A 23,725-nucleotide genomic window follows, 5' to 3' on the forward strand; every position below is an offset into this window, starting at 1 on the left:
CTTTCAACAGGGATTTTTAGTTCACATGTATTTCAATACATGTTTAAGCTGGCCAACTGCGTCAAAGTAATCCCTCTCTGGCCAGGCCCGACTCTACTCTACAAAATAATAATGCTCTAGTGGATATAGGGCAGATAGGCACAAGCTGTAGAAGAGCTACAGGTGCACTTCTGGCTACCGACCTAGACTATGCAAAAAAGGCCCACCTTGTATAGATTCTTCCCAATCAGAGAACTCCTCCATTAGTATAGACCCCCAGTAACCACCACTACAAATCCCCCTCAGTACTAATACCCCAGTAACCCCCCCCCCAAAGTATAGACACTCCTCAGTAAAGACATCCTTGCACAGACCCTCCTCAGTAAGCACTCCCTCAGTACAGTCCCCTCTCAGTACACATCCACAATACAGATTTCCCAATACAAAAAAGCCAAGTAGAGCCCCCCTCAGTTTAAACCTCCACAGTACAGATCCACCCTGGGCAGTCCACTTCAGTACAGACCTTTCAATTGACATACCCAGTACAGACCCCACACTAAAGACTTCACTACGGACCCACCCAGTAAAGACAAGCCTCAGTAAACGCACATTCATTATACTGATGATGCTCTGGTCAAAAAGGTCCTGCTGTCTGTCCTCCGTAAAGGGGTATACCTTCTTCCCCGTTTTACAGTCGAGACAGCGCACACCGACGGGACAGCAGTACAGAGTTCCAACTCTTCCAGCCCACTAGAAGGATCGACCTCACTATGGAGATGATGCTCTGGTGAAAAAGGTCCTGCTGTCTGTCGTCCGTAAAAGGGTATACCTTCTTCCCCGTTTTACAGTCGTGATAGTGCACACAGACGGGACAGCAGTAAGGGTGAGGGAACAGTATAAAAGCTCCGTAAGACTTTCACATCAAAGATATTAAATGCTTAATAATTTGCCAACACAGTGCTCTGCAAAGTATGGTAGCATGCTTCAATGCAGTTTACTATGGACATGCCCCTGTGCAGACATTCTAAGAATAGACACTCCCAGTAGAGAATGATCCTGTGCAGGACTCCCAGTACAGACACCTCCACTTGCACAGACCCCCAGTAAAAAAAAGCCTCATAGCAGACATCCCAGTACAGATGCCCCAAAATATAGACTCCCCTCAGTAAACACATTCCAATGCAGACCCCCCTCAGTAAGGACTAGAAATTCTGAATGAACCCTGTGCCCACTGCTCTGCACCCTTTCTAAAAAACTTTCAACAGGGATTTTTAGTTCACATGTATTTCAATACATGTTTAAGCTGGCCAACTGCGTCAAAGTAATCCCTCTCTGGCCAGGCCCTACTCTACTCTGAAAAATAGTAATGCTCTAGTGGATATAGGGCAGATAGGCACAAGCTGTAGAAGAGCTACAGGTGCACTTCTGGCTACTGACCTAGACTATGCAAAAAAGGCCCACCTTGTATAGATTCTTCCCAATCAGAGAACTCCTCCATTAGTATAGACCCCCAGTAACCACCACTACAAATACCCCTCAGTACTAATACCCCAGTAACCCCCCCCCCCCAAAGTATAGACACTCCTCAGTAAAGACATCCTTGCACAGACCCTCCTCAGTAAGCACTCCCTCAGTATAGTCCCCTCTCAGTACATATCCACAATACAGATTTCCCAATACAAAAAAGCCAAGTGGAGCCCCCCTCAGTTTAAAACTCCACAGTACAGATCCCAGCAAGGTACGCGCCCGTACAACGTGCGACAGGCAGTCGCTGCACTACAAGTCCCGGCATGGCCCGCTGTCGTAAAATGTGCAACAGGCAGTCGCTGCAATACAAGTCCCAGCATTGACGGCGCCCGTACAACAGGGAGTCTCTGCACTACAAGTCCCAGCATGGCCCGAGCCCGTAAAACCTGCGACAGGCATTCGCTGCACAAGTCCCAGCATGGCCCTCCCGTAAAATGTGCGACAGGCATTCGCTGCACAAGCTCCAGCATGGCCCGCCCGTAAAATATGCAACAGGCATTCGCTGCACTACAAGTCCCAGCATGGCCCGCCCGTACGTGCGTCAGGCATTCGCTGCACTACAAGTCCCAGCATGGCCCGCGCCCTCACGTGCGACAGGAAGTCGCTGCACTACAAGTCCCGGCATGGCCGGCCCCCTACAACGTGCGACAGCAGTCGCTGCACTACAAGTCCCAGCATGGCCCTCCCGTACTAAAGCTAAACCCAAAACAGTAAAAATCAGTCTGTATATGCAGTAAAGCATGTTTGTACTACTCACTGTGATTTCTAATGTTTCTTCCATTTGCTGCGGTTTCCACCTATCTCTCGGCAAGTGCCCGCTCCTTCTCTGACCACCTTCTCTTCGCCTGCCATTGGCAGGGACGCCTGTGCTGCATAATCACATAAACGGTGAACGTGACCTGTGACTCCACCTGGAGCTCACTCGAACCCTACCGCACTCTACGCTGCCCAGCTCTAGACTGAACTTCCTCTCCTCCGGCCCCGCCCATCCCCACCCCTGGCTCCGCCCCTCCCCACGCTCCAGGTCCGCCCCTCCCCACGCTCCAGGTCCGCCCCTCCCCACGCTCCAGGTCCGCCCCTCCCCACGCTCCAGGTCCGCCCCTCCCCACGCTCCAGGTCCGCCCCTCCCCACCCCCTAGCTCCGCCCCTCCCTACCCACTACTTGTTTACCAACTTATCAGAAACCTTACGCGTGCTCAGCTAGACTCGGCCCCTCCCCTCATTGCATTTGTTTAACATTTTATCGAGTCTGAGCTCTCGGCCCCGCCTCTCTTTAGACCCCGGCCCCGCCCCTTCGGTACTACGATCCATTGCCAGCCCCCTCCCTTCGTCCTATCGTATACCTGTGGCCACAGATTAAGATATCGTGTCATGGCCCGCCCGTACAACATGCGACAGGCAGTCGCTGCACTACAAGTCCCAGCATGGCCCGCGCCCGTACAACAGGCAGTCACTGCACTAGAAGTCCCAGCATGGCCCCGCCCGTACAACGTGCGACAGGCAGTCGCTGCACTACAAGTCCCAGCATGGCCCGCTCCCGAACAACAGGCAGCTGCCCATGCACGTAAAATGTACGACAGGCAGTCACTGCACTACAAGTCCCAGCATGGCCCGCGCCTGTAAAACGTGCGACAGGCAGTCGCTGATCTACAGGTCCCAACATGGCCCACCCGTACAACGAGCGACAGGCAGTCGCTGCACTACAAGTCCCAGCATGGCCCGCGCCCGTAACACGTGCGACAGGCAGTCGCTGCACTACAGGTCCCAACATGGCCCACCCGTACGAGCGACAGGCAGTCGCTGCACTACAAGTCCCAGCATGGCACGCCCGTACAACAAGCAGTCGCTGCACTACAAGTCCCAGCATAGCCCGCCCGTACAACGTGCGACAGGCAGTCGCTGCACTACAAGTCCCAGCATGGCCCGCCCGTACAACGTGCGACAGGCAGTCGCTGCACTAAAAGTCCTAGCACTACAAGTCCCAGCATGGCCCGCCCGTAAAACGTGCGATAGGAAGTCGCTGCACTACAAGTTCCAGCATGGCCCGCCTACAACGTGCGACACGCAGTCGCTGCACTACAAGTCCCAGCATGGCCCGCCCGTAAACCGTGCGACAGGCAGTTGCTGTACTACAAGTCCCAGCATGGCCCGCGCCCGTAAAACGTGCGACAGGCAGTCGCTGCACTACAAGTCCTAGCATGGCCCGCCCGTACAACAAGCAGTCGCTGCACTACAAGTCCCAGCATGGCCCGCGCCCGTGCGACAGGCAGTTGCTGTACTACAAGTCCCAGCATGGCCCGCGCCCGTACAACAGGCAGGCGCTGCACTATAAGTCCCAGCATTGCCCGCGCCCGTACAACAGGCAGGCGCTGCACTATAAGTCCCAGCATGGCCCGCGCCCGTACAACAGGCAGGCGCTGCACTATAAGTCCCAGCATTGCCCGCGCCCGTACAACAGGCAATCGCTGCACTACAAGTCCCAGCATGGCCCGCGCTCGTACAACGTGCCACAGGCAGTCGCTGCACTACAAGTCCGCCGTCTAGTATTGCGTGATGGACTACAACAAAACTGACAAAATGGCCAGCGCCCGTACAACAGGCAGTCGCTGCACTACAACTCCCAGCATTGCCCACCTGTACAAAAGGCAGACGCTGCACTACAACTCCCAGCATGGCCCACCCGTACAACGTGTGACAGGCAGTCGCTACACTATAGATCCCAGCATGGCCCACGCCCGTAAAACGTGCGACAGGCAGTCACTGCACTACAAGTCCCAGCATGGCACGCGCCCGTAAACCGTGCGACAGGCAGTCGCTGCACTACAAGTCCTAAGCATAGCCCGCCCGTACAACGTGCGGCAGGCAGTCGCTGCACTACAAGTCCCAGCATGGCCCGCGCCCGTAAAACGTGCGACAGGCAGTCGCTGCACTACAAGTCCCAGCATGGCCCATCCATACGTGCGACAGGCAGTCGCTGCACTACAAGTCCCATCATGGCCCACCCGTACGACAGGCAGTCGCTGCACTACAAGTCCCAACACTACAAGTCCTAGCATGTCCCGCCCGTAAAACGTGCGACAGGCAGTCGCTGCACTACAAGTCCCAGCATTGCCCTCCCGTACTAAAGCTAAACCCAAAACAGTAAAAATCAGTCTGTATATGCAGTAAAGCATGTTTGTTCTACTCACTGTGATTTCTAATGTTTCTTCCATTCGCTCCGGTTTCCACCCATCTCTCGGCAAGTGCCCGATCCATCTCTGACCACCTTCTCTTCGCCTGCCATTGGCAGGGACGCCTGTGCTGCATAATCACATAAACGGTGAACGTGACCTGAGACTCCACCTGGAGCTCACTCGAACCCTACCGCACTCTACGCTGCCCAGCTCTAGACTGAACTTCCTCTCCTCCGGCCCCGCCCATCCCCACCCCTGGCTCCGCCCCTCCCCAACCCCTGGCTCCGCCCCTCCCCACTACTTGTTTACCAACTTATCAGAAAACTTACGCGTGCTCAGCCAGCTCCCCTCATTGCATTTGTTTAACATTTTATCGAGTCTGAGCTCTCGGCCCCGCCTCTCTTTAGACCCCGGCCCCGCCCCTACGGTACTACGATTTATTGTCAGCCCCCTCCCTTCGTCCTATCGTATACCTGTGGCCATAGATTAAGATATCGTGTCACGGCCCGCCCGTACACATGCGGCAGGCATTCGCTGCACTACAAGTCCCAGCATGGCCCGCCCGTACAAGGAGTGACAGGCGGTCGCTGCACTACAAGTCCCAGCATGGCCCTCCCGTACAACGTGCGACAGGCTGTTGCTGTACTACAGGTCCAAGCATGGCCCGCCCATACAACGTGCAACAGGCAGTCGCTGCACTACAAGTCTCAGCATGGCCCGCCCATACGTGCGACAGGCAATCGCTGCACTACAAGTTCCAGCATGGACCGCCCGTAAAATGTGCGACAGGCATTCGCTGCACTACAAATCCCAGCATGGCTCGCCCCCATACGTGCGACAGGCAGTCGCTGCACTACAAGTCCCAGCATGGCCCACCCCCGTACAACGTGCGACAGGCATTCGCTGCACTACAAGTTCCAGCATGGACCGCCCGTAAAATGTGCGACAGGCATTCGCTGCACTACAAGTCCCAGCATGGCCCGCGCCCGTACAACAGGCAGTCGCTGCACTACAAGTCCCACCATGGCCCGCCCGTACAACGTGCGACAGGCAATCGCTGCACTACAAGTCCCAGCATGGCCCGCGCCCGTACAACAGGCAGTCGCTGCACTACAAGTCCCAGCATGGCCCGCCCGTACAACGTGCGACAGGCAATCGCTGCACTACAAGTCCCAGCATGGCCCGCCCGTACAAGGAGCGACAGGCAGTCGCTGCACTACAAGTCCCAGCATGGCCCGCCGGTACAACATGCAGTCGCTGCACTACAAGTCCCAGCATGGCTCGCCCCCATACGTGCGACAGGCAGTCGCTGCACTACAAGTCCCAGCATGGCCCACCCTCGTACAACGTGCGACAGGCATTCGCTGCACTACAAGTTCCAGCATGGACCGCCCGTAAAATGTGCGACAGGCATTCGCTGCACTACAAGTCGCAGCACGGCCCTCCCGTAAAACGTGCGACAGGCAGTCGCTGCACTACAAATCCCAGCATGGCACGCCCGTACGTGCGACAGGCAATCGCTGCACTACAAGTCCCAGCATGGCCCGCGCCCGTACAACGTGCGACAGGCAGTCGCTGCACTACAAGTCCCAGTATGGCCCGCGCCCGTACAACGTGCGTCAGGCAGTCACTGCACTACAAGTCCCAGCATGGCCCGCCCGTACGTGCGACAGGCAGTCGCTGCACTACAAGTCCCAGCATGGCCCGTTCGTACAACGTGCGACAGGCAGTCACTGCACTACAAGTCCCAGCACGGCCCGCTCCCGAAAAACGTGCGACAGGCAGTCGCTGCACTACAAGTCCCAGCATGGCCTGCGCCCGTACAACAGGCAGTCGCTGCACTACAAGTCCCAGCATGGCCTGCGCCCGTACAACAGGCAGTCGCTGCACTACAAGTCCCAGCATGGCCCGCCCGTACAACAGGCAGTCGCTGCACTACAAGTCCCAGCATGGCCCGCCCAACAGGCAGTCGCTGCACTACAAGTCCCAGCATGGCCCACCCATAAACCGTGCGACAGGCAGTCGCTACACTACAAGTCCCAGCATAGCCCGCCCGTACAACGTGCGACAGGCAGTCACTGCACTACAAGTCCCAGCATGGCCCGCCCGTAAAACGTGCGACAGGCAGTCGCTGCACTACAAGTCCCAGCATGGCCCTCCCGTACTAAAGCTAAACCCAAAACAGTAAAAATCAGTCTGTATATGCAGTAAAGCATGTTTGTTCTACTCACTGTGATTTCTAATGTTTCTTCCATTCGCTCCGGTTTCCACCCATCTCTCGGCAAGTGCCCGATCCATCTCTGACCACCTTCTCTTCGCCTGCCATTGGCAGGGACGCCTGTGCTGCATAATCACATAAACGGTGAACGTGACCTGTGACTCCACCTGGAGCTCACTCGAACCCTACCGCACTCTACGCTGCCCAGCTCTAGACTGAACTTCCTCTCCTCCCGCCCCGCCCATCCCCACGCTCTGGCTCCGCCCATCACCACCTCTGGCTCTGCCCCTCCCACGCTCTGCCTCCGCCCCTCCCCACGCTTTGGCTCCGCCCCTCCCCACTACTTGTTTGCCAACTTATTAGAAACCTTACGCGAGCTCAGCCAGACTCGGCCCCTCCCCTCATTGCATTTGTTTTACATTTTATCGAGTCTGAGCCCGCCCCTTCGGTACTGCGATCCATTGCCAGCCCCCTCCCTTCGTCCAATCGTATACCTGTGGTCATAGATTAAGATATCGTGTCATGGCCTGCCCATACAACAGGCAGTCACTGCACTACAAGTCCCAGCATGGCCCGCCTGTACAACGTGCGACAGGCAGTCGCTGCACTACAAGTCCCAGCATGGCCCGCTTGTACAACGTGCGACAGGCATTCACCGCACTACAAGTTCTAGCATGGCCGGCCCATAAAACGTACGACAGGCATTCGCTGGACTACAAGTCCCAGCATGGCAGGCCCAAAAAACATGCGACAAGCATTCGCTGCACTACAAGTCCTAGCATGGCCGGCCCCCTACAACGTGCGTCAGGCAGCCGCTGCACTACAAGTCCCAGCATAGCCCGCCCGTAAACCGCGCGACAGGCAGTCGCTGCACTACAAGTCCCAGCATGGCCCGCCCGTAAACCGCGCGACAGGCAGTCACTGCCCTACAAGTCCCAGCATGGCCTGCGCCCGTAAAACGTGCGACAGTCACTGCACTACAAGACCCAGCATGGCCCGCGCCAGTAAAACGTGCGACAGGCAGTCGCTGCACTACAAGTCCCAGCATGGCCCGCGCCCGTAAACCGCGCGACAGGCAGTCACTGCACTACAAGTCCCAGCATGGCCCGCGTCCGTAAAACGAGTGACAGGCAGTCGCTGCACTACAAGTCCCAGCATGGCCGGCCCCCTACAACGTGCGACAGGCAGTCGCTGCACTACAAGTCCCAGCATAGCCCGCCCGTACAACAGGCAATCGCTGCACTACAAGTCCCAGCATGGCCCGCCCGTACAACAGGCAGTCGCTGCACTACAAGGCCTAGCATGGACCGCCCAACAGGCAGTCGATGCACTACAAGTCCCAGCATGGCCCGCCCATAAACCGTGCGACAGGCAGTCGCTGCACTACAAGTCCCAGCATAGCCCGCCCAACGTGCGACAGGCAGTCACTGCACTACAAGTCACAGCATGGCCCGCGCCCGTAAACCGTGCGACAGGCAGTCGCTGCACTACAAGTCCCAGCATTGCCCGCGCCCGTAAAACGTGCGACAGGCAGTCGCTGCACTACAAGTCCCAGCATGGCCGGCCCCCTACAACGTGCGACAGGCAGTCGCTGCACTACAAGTCCCAGCATGGCCCGCGCCCGTACAACAAGCAGTCGCTGCACTACAAGTCCCAGCATAGCCCGCGCCCGAAAAACGTGCGACAGGCAGTCGCTGCACTACAAGTACCAGCATAGCCCGCGCCAGTAAAACGTGCGACAGGCAGTCGCTGCACTACAAGTCCCAGCATGGCCGGCCCCCTACAACGTGCGACAGGCAGCCGCTGCACTACAAGTCCCAGCATGGCCCACGCCCGTACAACAGGCAGTCGCTGCACTACAAGTCCCAGCATAGACCGCCCAACGTGCGACAGGCAGTCACTGCACTACAAGTCACAGCATGGCCCGCGCCAGACTCGGCCCCTCCCCTGTCTGAGCCCGCCCCTTCGGTACTGCGATCCATTGTCAGCCCCCTCCCTTTGTCCTATCGTATACCTGTGGTCATAGATTAAGATATCGTGTCATGGCCTGCCCATACAACAGGCAGTCACTGCACTACAAGTCCCAGCATGGCCCGCCCGTACAACAGGCAGTCGCTGCACTACAAGTCCCAGCATGGCCCGCCTGTACAACGTGCGACAGGCAGTCGCTGCACTACAAGTCCCAGCATGGCCCGCCAGTACAACAAGCAGTCGCTGCACTACAAGTCCCGGCATGGCCCTCCCATACGACAGGCATTCGCTGCACTACAAGTCCCAGCATAGCCCGCGCCCGTACAACGTGCGACAGTAAGTCGCTGCACTACAAGTCCCAGCATGGCCCACCTGTACAACGTGCGACAGGCATTCACTGCACTACAAGTTCTAGCATGGCCGGCCCATAAAACGTGCGACAGGCATTCGCTGCACTACAAGTCCCAGCATGGCCCGCGCCCGTACAACGTGCGACAGGCAGCCGCTGCACTACAAGTCCCAGCATAGCCCGCCCCGTAAAATGTGTGGCAGGCAGTCGCTGCACTACAAGTCCCAGCATGGCCCATGCCCTTATAACGTGCAACAGGCAGTCGCTGCACTACAGGTCCAAGCATGGCCCGCCCCTGTAAACCGTGCGACAGGCAGTCGCTGCACTACAAGTCCCAGCATGGCCCGCCTGTACAACGTGCGACAGGCATTCACTGCACTACAAGTTCTAGCATGGCCGGCCCATAAAACGTGCGACAGGCATTCGCTGCACTACAAGTCCCAGCATGGCCCGCGCCCGTACAACGTGCGACAGGCAGCCGCTGCACTACAAGTCCCAGCATAGCCCGCCCCGTAAAATGTGTGGCAGGCAGTCGCTGCACTACAAGTCCCAACATGGCCCATGCCCTTATAACGTGCAATAGGCAGTCGCTGCACTACAGGTCCAAGCATGGCCCGCCCGTACAACAGGCAGTCGCTGCACTAAAAGTCCCAGCATGGCCCGCCCCTGTAAACCGTGCAACAGGCAGTCGCTGCACTACAAGTCCCAGCATGGCCGCCCGTACAACGTGCGACAGGCAGTCGCTGCACTACATGTCCCAGCATGGCCCGCCCGTAAACCGTGCGACATGCAGTCGCTGTACTACTAGTCCCAGCATGGCCCGCTATCGTAAAACATGCGACAGGCAGCCGCTGCACTACAAGACCCAGCATAGCCCGCCCGTACAACGTGCGACAGTCACTGCACTAAAAGTTCCAGCATGGCCCGCACCCGTAAAACGTGCAACAGGCAGTCACTGCACTACAAGTCCCAGCATAGCCCGCGCCCGAAAAACGTGCGACAGGCAGTCGCTGCACTACAAGTACCAGCATAGCCCGCGCCAGTAAAACGTGCGACAGGCAGTCGCTGCACTACAAGTCCCAGCATGGCCGGCCCCCTACAACGTGCGACAGGCAGCCGCTGCACTACAAGTCCCAGCATGGCCCACGCCCGTACAACAGGCAGTCGCTGCACTACAAGTCCCAGCATAGCCCGCCCGTACAACAGGCAATCGCTGCACTACAAATCCCAGCATGGCCCGCCCGTACAACAGGCAATCGCTGCACTACAAGTCCCAGCATGGCCCGCCCAACAGGCAGTCGCTGCACTACAAGTCCCAGCATGGCTGGCGCCAGTAAAACTTGCGACAGGCAGTCGCTGCACTACAAGTCCCAGCACGGCTGGCGCCCGTAAATCGTGCGACAGGCAGTCGCTGCACTACAAGTCCCAGCATAGCCCGCGCCCGTAAAACGAGCGACAGGCAGTCGCTGCACTACAAATTCCAGCATGGCCGGCCCCCTACAACGTGCGACAGGCAGCCGCTGCACTATAAGTCCCAGCATGGCCCGCCCCCTACAACGTGCGACAGGCAGCCGCTGCACTACAAGTCCCAGCATGGCCCGCCCGTACAAGGTGCGACAGGCAGTTGCTGCACTACAAGTCCCAGCATGGCCCGCCCGTACAACGTGCGACAGGCTGTCGCTGTACTACAGTTCCAAGCATGGCCCGCCCATACAACGTGCGACAGGCAGTCGCTGCACTACAAGTCCCAGCATGGCCCGCACCCGTAAAACGTGCGACAGGCAGTCGCTGCACTACAAGTCCCAGCATGGCCCGCCCGTAAACCGCGCGACAGGCAGTCACTGCACTACAAGTCCCAGCATGGCCGGCCCCCTACAACGTGCGACAGGCAGTCGCTGCACTACAAGTCCCAGCATAGCCCGCGCCAGTAAAACGTGCGACAGGCAGTCGCTGCACTACAAGTCCCAGCATGGCCGGCCCCCTACAACGTGCGACAGGCAATCGCTGCACTACAAGTCCCAGCATGGCCCGCCCAACAGGCAGTCGCTGCACTACAAGTCCCAGCATGGACCGCCCCCATAGAACGTGCGACAGGCATTCGCTGCACTACAAGTCTCAGTATGGCCCGCCCATAAACCGTGCGACAGGCAGTCGCTGCACTACAAGTCCCAGCATAGTCCGCCCAACGTGCGACAGGCAGTCACTGCACTACAAGTCACAGCATGGCCCGCGCCCGTAAACCGTGCGACAGGCAGTCGCTGCACTACAAGTACCAGCATGGCCGGCCCCCTACAACGTGCGACAGGCAGTCGCTGCACTACAAGTCCCAGCATGGCCCGCGCCCGTACCACAAGCAGTCGCTGCACTACAAGTCCCAGCATAGGCCGCCCGTACAACAGGCAATCGCTGCACTACAAGTCCCAGCATGGCCCGCCCGTACAATAGGAAGGCGCTGCACTACAAGTCCCAGCATGGCCCGCGCCAGTAAAACGTGCGACAGGCAGTCGCACTACAAGTCCCAGCATGGCAGGCCTCCTACAACGTGCGACAGGCAGTCGCTGCACTACAAGTCCCAGCAAGGACGGCCCCCTACAACGTGCGATAGGCAGCCGCTGCACTACAAGTCCCAGCATGGCCGACCCCCGTAAAATGTGCGGCAGGCAGTCGCTGCACTACAAGTCCCAGCATGGCCCGCGCCCGTACAACAGGCAGTCGCTGCACTACAAGTCCCAGCAAGGCTGGCCCCCTACAACGTGCGACAGGCAGCCGCTGCACTACAAGTCCCAGCATGGCCCGCGCCCGTAAAACGTGCGACAGGCAGTCGCTGCACTACAAGTCCCAGCATAGCCCGACCGTGCGACAGGCAGTCACTGCACTACAAGTCCCAGCATGGCCTGCGCCCGTTAAACGTGCGACAGGCAGTCACTGCACTACAAGTCCCAGCATGGCCCGCACGTACAACAGGCAATCGCTGCACTACAAGTCCCAGCATGGCCCGCCCCCGTACAACGTGCGACAGGCAGTCGATGCACTACAAATCCCAGCATGGCCCATGCCCTTGCAACGTGCAACAGGCAATCGCTGCACTACAAGTCCCAGCATGGCCCGCCCATACAACAGGCAATCGCTGCACTACAAGTCACAGCATGGCCCGCCCATACAACAGGCAGTCGCTGCACTAAAGTCACAGCATGGCCCGCCCATACAACAGGCAGTCGCTGCACTACAAATCCCAGCATGGCTCGCCCAACAGGCAGTCGCTGCACTACAAGTCCCAGCATGGCCCGCCCGTACAACGTGCGACAGGCAGTAACTGCCCTACAAGTCCCAGCATGGCCCGCGCCCGTAAAACATGCGACAGGCAGTCACTGCACTACAAGTCCCAGCATGGCCCGCCCGTACGTGCGACGGGCAGTCGCTGCACTACAAGTCCCAGCATGGCCCGCCCGTACAAGGAGCGGCAGGCGGTTGCTGCACTACAAGTCCCAGCATGGCCCGACCGTACAAAAGGCAGTCGCTGCACTACAAGTCCCAGCATGGCCCGCCTGTACGTGCGACAGGCAGTCGCTGCACTACTAGTCCCAGCATGGCCCGCGCCCGTACAACAGGCAGTCTCTGCACTACAAGTCCCAGCATGGCCCGCGCCCGTACAACGGGCGACAGGCAGTCGCTGCACTACAAATCTGCCGTCTAGTATTGTGTGATGTACTACAACAAAATGGCTGCTGTAGTTATCCACCAAAACATGGCCTCCGTATACTAGTGTAAGACGAACTACAACAAAATGGACAAAATGGCCCGCGCCCGTACAACAGGCAGTCGCTGCACTACAAGTCAAAGCATGGCCCGCCCGTACAAGGTGCGACAGGCAGTTGCTGCACTACAAGTCCCAGCATGGCCCGCCCGTACAACGTGCGACAGGCTGTCGCTGTACTACAGTTCCAAGCATGGCCCGCCCATACAACGTGCGACAGGCAGTCGCTGCACTACAAGTCCCAGCATGGCCCGCACCCGTAAAACGTGCGACAGGAAGTCGCTGCACTACAAGTCCCAGCATGGCCCGCCCGTATAACAGGCAGTCGCTGCACTACAATTCCCAGCATGGCCCGCCCGTACAAAGTGCGACAGGCAGACGCTGCACTACAAGTCCCAGCATGGCCCGCCCGTATAACAGGCAGTCGCTGCACTACAAGTCCCAGCATGGCCCGCGCCCGTAAAACGTGCGACAGGAAGTCGCTGCACTACAAGTCCCAGCATGGCCCGCCCGTATAACAGGCAGTCGCTGCACTACAATTCCCAGCATGGCCCGCCCGTACAAAGTGCGACAGGCAGACGCTGCACTACAAGTCCCAGCATGACCCGCCCGTATAACGTGCGACAGGCAGTCGCTGCACTACAAGTCCCAGCATGGGCCTCCCGTACAATGTGCGACAGGCAGTCGCTGCACTACAAGTCCCAGCATGGCCCGCACAACGTGCGACACGCAGTCGCTGCACTACAAGTCCCAGCATGGCCCGCGCCCATACAACAGGGAGTCGCTGCACTACAAGTCCAAGCATGGCCCGCCCGTAAAACGTGCGACAGGCAGTCGCTGCACTACAAGTCCCAGCATGGCCCGCGCCAGTAAAACGTGTGACAGGCAGTCGCTGCACTACAAGTCCCAGCATGGCCCTCCCGTACTAAAGCTAAACCCAAAACAGTAAAAATCAGTCTGTATATGCAGTAAAGCAGGTTTGTTCTACTCACTGTGATTTCTAATGTTTCTTCCATTCGCTCCGGTTTCCACCTATCTCTCGGCAAGTGCCCGATCCATCTCTGACCACCTTCTCTTCGCCTGCCATTGGCAGGGACGCCTGTGCTGCATAATCACATAAACGGTGAACGTGACCTGTGACTCCACCTGGAGCTCACTCGAACCCTACCGCACTCTACGCTGCCCAGCTCTAGACTGAACTTCCTCTGCTCCGGCCCCGCCCATCCCCACGCTCTGGCTCCGCCCATCCCCACCCTTTGACTCCGCCCATCACCACCTCTGGCTCTGCCCCTCCCACGTTCTGGCTCCGCCCCTCCCCACTACTTGTTTGCCAACTTATTAGAAACCTTACGCGTGCTCAGCCAGACTCGGCCCCTCCCCTGTCTGAGCCCGCCCCTTCGGTACTGCGATCCATTGTCAGCCCCCTCCCTTCGTCCTATCGTATACCTGTGGTCATAGATTAAGATATCGTGTCATGGCCCGCCCATACAACAGGCAGTCACTGCACTACAAGTCCCAGCATGGCCCGCCCGTACAACAGGCAGTCGCTGCACTACAAGTCCCAGCATGGCCCGCCAGTACAACAAGCAGTCGCTGCACTACAAGTCCCAGCATGGCCCTCCCATACGACAGGGATTCACTGCACTACAAGTTCTAGCATGGCCGGCCCATAAAACGTGCGACAGGCATTCGCTGCACTACAAGTCCCAGCATGGCCCGCGCCCGTACAACGTGCGACAGGCAGCCGCTGCACTACAAGTCCCAGCATAGCCCGCCCCGTAAAATGTGTGGCAGGCAGTCGCTGCACTACAAGTCCCACCATGGCCCGCCCGTAAACCGTGCGACATGCAGTCGCTGTACTACTAGTCCCAGCATGGCCCGCTCCCGTAAAACGTGCGACAGGCAGCCGCTGCACTACAACTCCCAGCATGGCCCGCACCCGTAAAACGTGCGACAGGCAGTCGCTGCACTACAAGACCCAGCATGGCCCGCCCGTAAACCGTGCGACAGGAAGTCGCTGCACTACAAGTCCCAGCATAGCCCGCCCGTACAACGTGCGACAGTCACTGCACTAAAAGTTCCAGCATGGCCCGCACCCGTAAAACGTGCAACAGGCAGTCACTGCACTACAAGTCCCAGCATGGCCCGCGCCAGTAAAACGTGCGACAGGCAGTCGCTGCACTACAAGTCCCAGCATGGCCGGCCCCCTACAACGTGCGACAGGCAGTCGCTGCACTACAAGTCCCAGCATGGCCCACGCCCGTTCAACAGGCAGTCGCTGCACTACAAGTCCCAGCATAGCCCGCCCGTACAACAGGCAATCGCTGCACTACAAATCCCAGCATGGCCCGCCCGTACAACAGGCAATCGCTGCACTACAAGTCCCAGCATGGCCCGCCCAACAGGCAGTCGCTGCACTACAAGTCCCAGCATGGACCGCCCCCATACAACGTGCGACAGGAAGTCGCTGCACTACAAGTCCCAGCATGGCTGGCGCCAGTAAAACGTGCGACAGGCAGTCGCTGCACTACAAGTCCCAGCATGGCTGGCGCCAGTAAAACGTGCGACAGGCAGTCGCTGCACTACAAGTCCCATCATAGCCCGCGCCCGTAAAACGAGCGACAGGCAGTCGCTGCACTACAAATTCCAGCATGGCCGGCCCCCTACAACGTGCGACAGGCAGCCGCTGCACTACAAGTCCCAGCATGGCCCGCCCCCTACAACGTGCGACAGGCAGCCGCTGCACTACAAGTCCCAGCATGGCCCGCCCCCGTAAAATGTGCGGCAGGCAGTCGCTGCATGTCAAGTCCCAACATGGCCCGCGCCCGTACAACAGGCAGTCGCTGCACTACAAGTCCCAGCATGGCCCGCGCCCATAAACCATGCGACAGGCAGTCGCTGCACTACAAGTCCCAGCATGGCCCGCCCGTAAACCGCGCGACAGGCAGTCGCTGCACTACAAGTCCCAGCATGGCCCGCCCGTAAACCGCGCGACAGGCAGTCACTGCCCTACAAGTCCCAGCATGGCCTGCGCCCGTAAACCGTGCGACAGGCAGTCACTGCACTACAAGTCCCAGCATGGCCCGCGCCAGTAAAACGTGCGACAGGCAGTCGCTGCACTACAAGTCCCAGCATGGCCCGCGCCCGTAAACCGCGCGACAGGCAGTCACTGCACTACAAGACCCAGCATGGCCCGCGTCCGTAAAACGTGTGACAGGCAGTCGCTGCACTACAAGTCCCAGCATGGCCGGCCCCCTACAACGTGCGACAGGCAGTCGCTGCACTACAAGTCCCAGCATAGCCCGCCCGTACAACAGGCAATCGCTGCACTACAAGTCCCAGCATGGCCCGCCCGTACAACAGGCAGTCGCTGCACTACAAGTCCCAGCATGGACCGCCCAACAGGCAGTCGCTGCACTACAAGTCCCAGCATGGACCGCCCCCATAGAACGTGCGACAGGCATTCGCTGCACTACAAGTCCCAGCATGGCCCGCCCATAAACCGTGCGACAGGCAGTCGCTGCACTACAAGTCCCAGCATAGCCCGCCCAACGTGCGACAGGCAGTCACTGCACTACAAGTCACAGCATGGCCCGCGCCCGTAAACCGTGCGACAGGCAGGCGCTGCACTACAAGTCCCAGCATGGCCCGCGCCCGTAAAACGTGCGACAGGCAGTCGCTGCACTACAAGTCCCAGCATAGGCCGCCCGTACAACAGGCAATCGCTGCACTACAAGTCCCAGCATGGCCCGCCCGTACAACAGGCAGTCGCTGCACTACAAGTCCCAGCATGGACCGCCCCCATACAACGTGCGACAGGCATTCGCTGCACTACAAGTCCCAGCATGGCCCGCCCATAAACCGTGCGACAGGCAGTCGCTGCACTACAAGTCCCAGCATAGCCCACCCGTACAACGTGCGACAGGCAGTCGCTGCACTACAAGTCCCAGCATGGCAGGCCCCCTACAACGTGCGACAGGCAGTCGCTGCACTACAAGTCCCAGCATAGCCCGACCGTACAACGTGCGACAGGCAGTCACTGCACTACAAGTCCCAGCATGGCCCGCACGTACAACAGGCAATCGCTGCACTACAAGTCCCAGCATGGCCCGCCCCCGTACAACAGGCAGTCGATGCACTACAAGTCCCAGCATGGCCCGCGCCCGTACAACGTGCGACAGGCAGTCGCTGCACTACAAGTCGCAGCATGGCCCGTCGCTGCAGTACAAGTCCCAGCATGGCCCGCCCGTACAAGGAGCGGCAGGCAGTCGCTGCACTACAAGTCCCAGCATGGCCCGCCCCCGTAAAATGTGCAGCAGGCAGTCGCTGCACTACAAGTCCCAGCATGGTCCGCGCCCGTACAACAGGCAGTCGCTGCACTACAAATCCCAGCATGGCCCATGCCCTTGCAACGTGCAACAGGCAGTTGCTGCACTACAGTTCCAAGCATGGCCTTCCCGTACAACAGGCAATCGCTGCACTACAAGTCCCAGCATGGCCCGCCCATACAACAGGCAGTCGCTGCACTACAAGTCACAGCATGGCCCGCCCATACAACAGGCAGTCGCTGCACTACAAGTCACAGCATGGCCCGCCCATACAACAGGCAGTCGCTGCACTACAAGTCCCAGCATGGCCCGCCCGTACAACGTGCGACAGGCAGTAACTGCCCTACAAGTCCCAGCATGGCCCGCGCCCGTAAAACGTGCGACAGGCAGTCACTGCACTACAAGTCCCAGCATGGCCCGTCCGTACGTGCGACAGGCAGTCGCTGCACTACAAGTCCCAGCATGGCCGGCCCGTACAAGGAGCGGCAGGCGGACGCTGCACTACAAGTCCCAGCATGGCCCGACCCCGTACAACAGGCTGTCGCTGCACTAGAAGTCCCAGCATGGCCCGCCTGTACGTGCGACAGGCAGTCGCTGCACTACTAGTCCCAGCATGGCCCGCGCCCGTACAACAGGCAGTCTCTGCACTACAAGTCCCAGCATGGCCCGCGCCCGTACAACGTGCGACAGGCAGTCGCTGCACTACAAATCCGCCGTCTAGTATTGTGTGATGTACTACAACAAAATGGCTGCTGTAGTTATCCACCAAATCATGGCCTCCGTATACTAGTGTAAGACGAACTACAACAAAATGGACAAAATGGCCCGCGCCCGTACAACAGGCAGTTGCTGCACTACAAGTCCCAGCATGGCCCGCCCGTACAACGTGCGACAGGCTGTCGCTGTACTACAGGTCCAAGCATGGCCCGCCCATACAACGTGCGACAGGCAGTCGCTGCACTACAAGTCCCAGCATAGCCCGCCCAACGTGCGACAGGCAGTCACTGCACTACAAGTCCCAGCATGGCCCGCGCCCGTAAACCGCGCGACAAGCAGTCGCTGCACTACAAGTCCCAGCATGGCCCGCGTCCGTAAAACGTGTGACAGGCAGTCGCTGCACTACAAGTCCCAGCATGGCCGGCCCCCTACAACGTGCGACAGGCAGTCGCTGCACTACAAGTCCCAGCATGGCCCGCACCCGTACAACAGGCAATCGCTGCACTACAAGTCCCAGCATGGCCCGCCCGTACAACAGGCAGTCGCTGCACTACAAGTCCCAGCATGGCCTGCCCAATAGGCAGTCGCTGCACTACAAGTCCCAGCATGGCCCGCCCATAAACCGTGCGACAGGCAGTCGCTGCACTACAAGTCCCAGCATAGCACGTCCGTACAACGTGCGACAGGCAGTCACTGCACTACAAGTCCCAGCATGGCCCGCCCGTACAACGTGCGACAGGCAGTCGCTGCACTACAAGTCCCAGCATGGCAGGCCCCCTACAACGTGCGACAGGCAGTCGCTCCACTACAAGTCCCAGCATGGCTGGCCCCGTACAACGTGCGACAGGCAGTCGCTGCACTACAAGTCCCAGCATGGCTGGCCCCGTACAACGTGCGACAGGCAGCCGCTGCACTACAAGTCCCAGCATGGCCCGCCCCCGTAAAACGTGCGGCAGGCAGTCGCTGCACTACAAGTCCCAGCATGGCCCGCCCATAAACCGTGCGACAGGCAGTCGCTGCACTACAAGTTCCAGCATAGCCCGCCCGTACAACGTGCGACAGGCAGTCACTGCACTACAAGTCCCAGCATGGCCCGCGCCCGTAAAACGTGCGACAGGCATTCGCTGCACTACAAGTCCCAGCATGGCCCGCCCGTAAACCGTGCGACAGGCAGTCGCTCCACTACAAGTCCCAGCATGGCTGGCCCCGTACAACGTGCGACAGGCAGTCGCTGCACTACAAGTCCCAGCATGGCTGGCCCCGTACAACGTGCGACAGGCAGCTGCTGCACTACAAGTCCCAGCATGGCCCGCCCCCGTAAAACGTGCGGCAGGCAGTCGCTGCACTACAAGTCTCAGCATGGCCTCGTACAACAGGCAGTCGCTGCACTACAAGTCCCAGCATGGCCCGCCCATAAACCGTGCGACAGGCAGTCGCTGCACTACAAGTCCCAGCATAGCCCGCCCGTACAACGTGCGACAGGCAGTCACTGCACTACAAGTCTCAGCATGGCCCGCGCCCGTAAAACGTGCGACAGGCATTCGCTGCACTACAAGTCCCAGCATGGCCCGCCCGTAAACCGTGCGACAGGCAGTCGCTGCACTACAAGTCCCAGCATGGCCCGCGCCCGTAAAACGTGCGACAGGCAGTGGCTGCACTACAGGTCCCAGCATGGCCCGCCCGTACAACAGGCAATCGTTGCACTACAAGTCCCAGCATGGTCCGCCCAACAGGCAGCCGCTGCACTACAAGTTCCAGCATGGCCCGCCCGTAAACCGTGCGACAGGCAGTCGCTGCACTACAAGTCCCAGCATGGCCCGCGCCCGTAAACCGTGCGACAGGCAGTCGCTGCACTACAAGTCCCAGCATGGCCCGCGCCCGTAAATCGTGCGACAGACAGTCGCTGCACTACAAGTCCCAGCATGGCAGGCCCCCTACAACGTGCGACAGGCAGCCGCTGCACTACAAGTCCCAGCATTGCCCGCCCCCGTAAAATGTGCGGCAGGCAGTCGCTGCACTACAAGTCCCAACATTGTCCGCGCCCGTACAACAGGCAGTCGCTGCACTACAAGTCCCAGCAGGGCCCATGCCCTTACAACGTGCAACAGGCAGTCACTGCACTACAAGTCCCAGCATGGCCCGCCCGCCCAACAGGCAGTCGCTGCACTACAAGTCCCAGCATGGCCGCCCGTAAACCGTGCGACAGGCAGTCGCTGCACTACAAGTCCCAGCATAGCCCACCCGTACAACGTGCGACAGTCAGTCACTGCACTACAAGTCCCAGCATGGCCCGCGCCAGTAAAACGTGCGACAGGCAGTCGCTGCACTACAAGTCCCAGCATGGCCCGCGCCCGTAAACCGTGCGACAGTCGCTGCACTACAAGTCCCAGCATGGCCGGCCCCCTACAACGTGCGACAGGCAGCCGCTGCACTACAAGTCCCAGCATGGCCGGCCCCCTACAACGTGCGACAGGCAGTCACTGCACTACAAGTCCCAGCATAGCCCGCGCCCGTAAAATGTGCGGCAGGCAGTCGCTGCACTACAAGTCCCAGCATAGCCCGCCTGTACAACGTGCAACAGGCAGTCATTGCACTACAAGTCCCAGCATGGCCCGCGCCCGTACAACGTGCAACAGGCAGTCACTGCACTACAAGTCCCAGCATGGCCCGCGCCAGTAAAACGTGCGTCAGGCAGTCACTGCACTACAAGTCCCAGCATGGCCGGCCCCCTACAACGTGCGACAGGCAGTTGCTGCACTACAAGTCCCAGCATGGCCGGCCCCCTACAACGTGCGACAGGCAGTCGCTGCACTACAAGTCCCTGCATGGCCCGCGCCCGTAAAACGTGCGACAGGCAGTCGCTGCACTACAAGTCCCAGCATGGCCCGTACAACGTGCAACAGGCAGTCACTGCACTACAAGTCCCAGCATGGCCCGCGCCAGTAAAACGTGCGTCAGGCAGTCACTGCACTACAAGTCCCAGCATGGCCCGCGCCCGTAAACCGTGCGACAGGCAGTCGCTGCACTACAAGTCCCAGCATGGCCCGCGCCCGTAAAACGTGCGACAGGCAGTCGCTGCACTACAAGTCCCAGCATGGCAGGCCCCCTACAACGTGCGACAGGCAGTCGCTGCACTACAAGTCCCAGCATGGCTGGCTCCGTACAACGTGCGACAGGCAGCCGCTGCACTACAAGTCCCAGCATGGCCCGCCCCCTACAACGTGCGACAGGCAGTCGCTGCACTACAAGTCCCAGCATGGCCGGCCCCCTACAACGTGCGGCAGGCAGTCGCTGCACTACAAGTCCCAGCATGGCCTCGTACAACAGGCAGTCGCTGCACTACAAGTCCCAGCATGGCCCGCCCATAAACCGTGCGACAGGCAGTCGCTGCACTACAAGTCCCAGCATAGCCCGCCCGTACAACGTGCGACAGGCAGTCACTGCACTACAAGTCCCAGCATGGCCCGCGCCCGTAAAACGTGCGACAGGCAGTCGCTGCACTACAAGTCCCAGCATGGACCGCGCCCGTAAAACGTGCGGCAGGCAGTCGCTGCACTACAAGTCCCAGCATGGCCCGCGCCAGTAAAACGTGCGTCAGGCAGTCGCTGCACTACAAGTCCCAGCATGGCAGGCCCCCTACAACGTGCGACAGGCAGTCGCTGCACTACAAGTCCCAGCATGGCCTGCGCCCGTAAAACGTGCGACAGGCAGTCGCACTACCAAGTCCCAGCATGGCCCGCGCCCGTAAACCGTGCAACAGGCAGTCGCTGCACTACAAGTCCCAGCATGGCCGGCCCCCTACAACGTGCGACAGGCAGCCGCTGTACTACAAGTCCCAGCATGGCCGGCCCCCTACAACGTGCGACAGGCAGTCGCTGCACTACAAGTCCCAGCATGGCCGGCGCCCGTAAAACGTGCGACAGGCAGTCGCTGCACTACAAGTCCCAGCATGGCCGGCGCCCGTAAACCGTGGGACAGGCAGTCGCTGCACTACAAGTCCCAGCATGGCCCGCGCCCGTAAAACGTGCCACAGGCAGTCGCTGCACTACAAGTCCCAGCATGGTCGGCCCCCTACAACGTGCGACAGGCAGTCGCTGCACTACAAGTCCCAGCATGGCCCGGCCCCGTACAACGTGCGACAGGCAGCCGCTGCACTACAAGTCCCTGCATGGCCCGCCCCCGTAAAACGTGCGTCAGGCAGTCGCTGCACTACAAGTCCCAGCATGGCAGGCCCCCTACAACGTGCGACAGGCAGTCGCTGCACTACAAGTCCCAGCATGGCCCGCGCCCGTAAAACGTGCGACAGGCAGTCGCTGCACTACAAGTCCCAGCATGGCCCGCGCCCGTAAACCGTGCGACAGGCAGTCGCTGCACTACAAGTCCCAGCATGGCCCGCGCCAGTAAAACGTGCGACAGGCAGTCACTGCACTACAAGTCCCAGCATGGCCCGCGCCCGTAAACCGTGGGACAGGCAGTCGCTGCACTACAAGTCCCAGCATGGCCCGCGCCCGTAAACGTGGGACAGGCAGTCGCTGCACTACAAGTCCCAGCATGGCCGGCCCCCTACAACGTGCGACAGGCAGCCGCTGCACTACAAGTCCCAGCATGGCCCGCCCCCGTAAAATGTGCGGCAGGCAGTCGCTGCACTACAAGTCCCAGCATGGCCTCGTACAACAGGCAGTCGCTGCACTACAAGTCCCAGCATGGCCCGCCCATAAACCGTGCGACAGGCAGTCGCTGCACTACAAGTCCCAGCATAGCCCGCCCGTACAACGTGCAACAGGCAGTCACTGCACTACAAGTCCCAGCATGGCCCGCGCCCGTGAAACGTGCGACAGGCAGTCACTGCACTACAAGTCCCAGCATGGCCGGCCCCCTACAACGTGCGACAGGCAGTCGCTGCACTACAAGTCCCAGCGTGGCCCGCGCCCGTAAAACGTGCGACAGGCAGTCGCTGCACTACAAGTCCCAGCATGGTCCGCCCGTAAAACGTGCGACAGGCAGTCGCTGCACTACAAGTCCCAGCATGGCCGGCCCCCTACAACGTGCGACAGGCAGCCACTGCACTACAAGTCCCAGCATGGCCGGCCCCCTACAACGTGCGACAGGCAGCCGCTGCACTACAAGTCCCAGCATGGCCCGCCCCCGTAAAATGTGCGGCAGGCAGGCGCTGCACTACAAGTCCCAGCATGGCCCATGCCCTTACAACGTGCAACAGGCAGTCGCTGCACTACAGGTCCAAGCATGGCCCATGCCCTTACAACGTGCGATAGGCAATCGCTGCACTACAAGTCCCAGCATGGCCCGCCCATACAACAGGCAATCGCTGCACTACAAGTCCCAGCATGGCCCACCCATACAACAGGCAATCGCTGCACTACAAGTCCCAGCATGGCCCGCCCGTACTAAAGCTAAACCCAAAACAGTAAAAATCAGTCTGTATATGCAGTAAAGCAGGTTTGTTCTACTCACTGTGATTTCTAATGTTTCTTCCATTCGCTCCGGTTTCCACCTATCTCTCGGCAAGTGCCCGATCCATCTCTGACCACCTTCTCTTCGCCTGCCATTGGCAGGGACGCCTGTGCTGCATAATCACATAAACGGTGAACGTGACCTGTGACTCCACCTGGAGCTCACTCGAACCCTACCGCACTCTACGCTGCCCAGCTCTAGACTGAACTTCCTCTCCTCCGGCCCCGCCCATCCCCA

General features: G+C 59.6%; 1 long non-coding RNA gene across 1 annotated transcript; it reads right to left on the reverse strand.

Moving 5' to 3' along the window:
- Positions 1-2,269: 2,269 nt before the first annotated feature.
- Positions 2,270-23,672, reverse strand: LOC149471938 (uncharacterized). The gene is made up of 5 exons (XR_016306215.1): positions 23,489-23,672; positions 13,964-14,075; positions 6,911-7,022; positions 4,695-4,806; positions 2,270-2,375 (listed from the first exon to the last, which is right to left on the reverse strand). It is a non-coding gene; the product is annotated as an uncharacterized LOC149471938 (long non-coding RNA).
- Positions 23,673-23,725: the final 53 nt, after the last annotated feature.

The sequence above is a fragment of the Staurois parvus genome, unplaced genomic scaffold (genome assembly GCF_062004578.1).
Source record: "Staurois parvus isolate SC_StPar_1 unplaced genomic scaffold, SC_StPar_1.0 ptg000025l, whole genome shotgun sequence".
NCBI classification, from domain to species: domain Eukaryota; kingdom Metazoa; phylum Chordata; class Amphibia; order Anura; family Ranidae; genus Staurois; species Staurois parvus.